This window comes from Vulpes lagopus, chromosome X, assembly GCF_018345385.1.
Source record: "Vulpes lagopus strain Blue_001 chromosome X, ASM1834538v1, whole genome shotgun sequence".
NCBI classification, from domain to species: domain Eukaryota; kingdom Metazoa; phylum Chordata; class Mammalia; order Carnivora; family Canidae; genus Vulpes; species Vulpes lagopus.
Window position 1 is genome coordinate 61888494 of NC_054848.1, and position 4699 is coordinate 61893192.

Below are 4699 nucleotides of genomic sequence, written 5' to 3' on the forward strand. Positions count from 1 at the left end.
TTTTTAGAGTACAAATCCTTTACCTCTTCATTAGGTTATTCCTAGGTATGTTATGGTTTTTGGTGCAACTATAAATGGTATCAATCCCTTAATTTCTCTTTCGTCTGACTCATTGTTAGTGTATAGAAATGCAACTGATTTCCATACAATGACTTTATACCCTGCCATGTTGGTGATTTCCTGTATGAGATCTAGAAATTTTGGGGTGGAGTCTTTGGGTATTTCCACATAAAGTATGTCATCTGTGAAGAGTGAGAATTTGACTTCTCCTTTGCCAATTTAAATGCCTTTGATTTTTGTTGTTGTTTTGTTGTTGTTATCTGATTCCTGTGGCTAAGACTTCTTGTACTATGTTGAACAACAGTGGTGAGAGTGGACATCCATGTCATGTTCCTGACCTTAGGGGGAAAGCTCTCAGTTTTTCTCCATTGATAATAATATTCACTGTGGGCTTTTCTTAGATGGATTTATGATATAGAGCTATGTCCCTTCTATCCCTACACTTTGGAGAGCTTTAATCAAGAAAGGATGATGTATTTTGTCCAATGGTTTTTCTTTAATTGAGAGGATCATATGGTTCTTGTCCTTTCTCTTAATGTGATATACCATGTTGATTGTTTTGAAAATGTTGAACCACCCTTGTAACCAAAGAAACCCCACTTGGTCATGGTGAAAAATTTTAATGCACTGTTGGATCCTATTGGCTAGTGTCCTGGTGAGAATTTTGACATCCATCTTCATCAGGGAGATTGGACTGTAATTCTCCTTTTTAAAAAATATTTTATTTATTTATTCATTCATGAGAGACAAGAGAGAGAGAGAGAGAGAGAGAGAGAGAGAGAGAGAGAGAGAGAGAGAGACAGGCAGAGGGAGAAGCAGGCTCCTCCATGCAGGGAGCCTGACATGGGACTCAATCCTTAGTCTCCAGGGTCAGGCCCTGGGCTCAAGGCAGCGCTAAACTGCTGAGCCACCAGAGCTGCCTGTAATTCTCCTTTTTGATGGGGTCTTTGTCTGGTTTTGGGATTAAGGTAATGCTGGCCATATAGAATGAGTTTGGAAGTTTCCTTCCATTTCTATCCTTTGAAACAGTTTCAGAAGTACAGGTATTATTGCTCTTTTAAATGTTTGGTAGAATTCCCATGGGAAGTCATCTAGACTTGGACTATTGTTTCTTGGGAGGTTTTTGATTCTTTCTTCAATTTCCTTTATGGTTAAGGGTCTGTTGAGTTTCTATTTCTTCCTTATTCAGTTTTGATAGTTTATAAGTTTCCAGGAATGCACCCATTTCTTCCAGATTGCTTAATTAGTTGGCATATAGTTGCCCATAATATATCTTAAATTTATTTAGATTTCTTTGGTGTTGGTCATGATCACTCCCCTTCCATTCATGATTTTATTAATTCGGGTCATTTCCCTTTTCTTTGTGATAGGGCTGGTTAGGGGTTTATCTATCTTATTAATTCTTTCAAAGAAACAGCTTATAGTTTCATCGATCTATTTTACTATTCTTCTGGTTTCTATTTCAGTGATTTCTGCTCGGATCTTTATTATTTTTCTTCTCCTGTTTGGTTTAGGCTTTATTTACCTTTCTTCAGCTCCTTTAGATGTAACATTAGCTTGCATATTTGAGACTTTTCTAATTTTTTGAGAGGCTTGTACTGCTATATTTTTCCCTCTAAGGACTGCCTTTGCTGTATTCCAAAGGCTTCAAACTGTTATGCTTACATTTTCTTTAGTTTCCATGAATCTTTTAATCTTTTTAATTCTTCTTTAATTTGCTGACTGACCCATTCAGTCTTTATAGGAATTCTTTAACCTCCAAGTGTTTGAATTCCTCCCAAATTTCTTCCTGTGATTGAGTTCAAGTTTCACAGCATTTAGTGGTACTTCACATTTTTAAAAATTTCATTTCCAGGTTGTTTTTTTTTTTTTATCCAATACAGTTAAGTGGTAATTAGAAGAAAAATCTGAGAAAATTTTGAAAGTTATAAGTTCACAAATCAAATTATATCTCAGGCAAGTAATACAAAACCACCAACACAAGATAAAGATTAAGAAGGAGATAAAATGATGACCCTTGATTATTATGCAAGATATTCAACCCTTCAAGATAAATAGAGCTTAGGCAGGGAACACATTGAATTTTTCTTCAGCATGTCCTAACTTTGTCCAATACCCAACTTATATTTTTATGTGAATTGAAAATATTTTTAGAACATTTTCATTAATTATGGGAAAGTGTACATTTTTGTCTTTGGCATTTAGTTTAAAAAGAGAGGCCTCCATAGAAACAAATTGTTAAAATATTTCTCCTTCAGCCCAAGGACAATATATTTTTCATTGTTAACTCAGTTGTTCTCAGAGAACAAGAAAGGAATTTAAATTATTTCTCTACCCCTAAATATGTATATGGATTTAGCAGCAGTGAGCATAAACACTGGCTAGAATGTCTTTGCTGTTGTGGGAACCATCAGCAACAGTTTACTATCTTTTACTTTCCTTTCACCTTCCCTGTCTAACCCATTCCATTCTTTGGAATAAATGCATAGTATGGAAATTTTAGCAATATTAATTCTTCCAATCAGTTAGCATGAATTATTTTTCCATTTATTTGTGTCTTTTTTGACTTATTTCCCCAATGTCTTATAAATTACAGATGATTTACCTTCCTGGTTACATTTATTCATAAGTATTGTTTTTCTTTTTGATGCAATTATAAATGGAATTGTTTTCTAAATTTCTTTTTCTGACTGTTATTAGTGTATATAAATGAAACAAATATTTGTATACAATAATTTTTTATCTGGCAACTTTACTGAATTCCTTATTAGTTCTAATAGGGTTTTTGTGGTGGCATCTTAAGGGTTTTCTATAAATATCTTCTATAAATAGTGAAAAGTTTACATCTTCCTTTCCAATTCCAATGATTTTTATTTATTATATTTTTTGTCTAATTTCTCTGGCTAGAATCTCCCAATATTATATTGAATAAAAGTGGTGAGAGTTTCCTTTCCTTCTCCCAAATCTTAGAGGAAAATCTTTCAGCTACTCGCCATTCAGTATAATCTTAGCTGTGGGCTTGTCATATATAGCCTTTAATGTGTTAAGTTACATTTTCTCTATACCCAATTTATTCATTTTTTATCAAATGGATGTTGAATTTTGTGAAATGCTTTTACTACATCTATTGAAATTATATGCTTTTTATTATTCATGTTGTTATCATGGTGCATCACTTTGATTGATTTGTAGATGTTGAATCATCTTTGCAACCCTAGGATAAATCACATTTGATCATCATGCATGGACTTTTTAATATATTGTTGAATTCACGTTGTTAATATTTTGTTGAGAATTTCTACATCTATTTTTCATCAGGGATACTGACTTGTAGTTTTTTTTTTGTTTTTTTTTTGTGGCTTTGTTTCCTGATTTTGGTGTTATGGTAATGCTGCTTTCATGAAATGAGTTTAAAAATGTTTCCTACTCTTCTATTTATTGGAAGAACTGAGAAGGATTAGATCAATTCTTGTTTGAATGTTTAGTTGAATTCTCAGAGAAGCTATCTGATCATGGACTTTTGTTTGTTGGGATTTTTTGTTACTGGTTCAATCTCCTTACTAGTTACTGATCTGTTCAAATTCTCTTTTTCGTTCTTTAAAAGATTTATTTATTTGAGAGAGAGAGAGAACCCATGGGAAGGGCAGAGGGAGAGGGATAGAAAATCTCAAGGAGACTACACAGAGTGTGAAGTCCAATGTGGGGTTGATGTCACAACCCTGAGATCACAACATGAGACAAAACCAAGAGTTGGATACTCAACCAACTGTATCTATCAGGTGCTACCAGATTTTCTATTTCTTCATGAGTCACTTTTGGTAGATTGTACATTTCTAGGAACTTAACCATTTCTTTTAGTTTCTCCAATTTATTGGCATACAATCATTCACAGTATTTTCTTATGATCCTTTATATTCTAAGGTATCAGTTATAACATCCCCTCTCTACTTTCTGATTTTGAGTCAGATCTTTTTTCCTTGGTGAGTCTAGTTAAATGTTTCTCAATTTTGATTATATTTTGAAAAATCAATTCTCTGTTTTATTGTTTTTTTTTATTGTCTATTTAGTTTTTATTTCCACTGGTTTTTTTCTATTGTATTTTCATCTATTTCTACTGTTCTTTCTCCTTTCTTTCTTTCTTTCTTTCTTTTTCTTTCTCTCATTCATTCATTCTTCTATTAACTTTGGGCTTTATTTGTTCTTCATCCAATTCTAGTAAGAGTAAAGTTAGTTGTTTATTTTAGATTTTTTTCTTCATGTAGGCATTTATTGCTATGAATTTCCCTCAGAACATTTTAGAACTGCTACTACCACATCCTATAAGTTTTGGTATGCTCTATTTCCATTTTCCTTTGTCAGGTATTTTTTATTTCACTTTTGATTTCTCCTTTGAACCATCAGTTACACAGTAACATATTGCTTAATCTCCACATATTGTATGGTTTTCTAGGTTTTTTTTTTTTTCTGGTAATTGACCTATAGTTTAATGACCTTATGGTTGGGGAAAATGTTTAATATAATTTCAATCTTTTTAAAATTATAAAGCCTTTATTGTGTCCAATATATGATTTATCCTGGAGAAGTTCCATGAGAACTTAAGAATATTTATTCTATTGCTTTGGGATGGAGTGTTTTATAT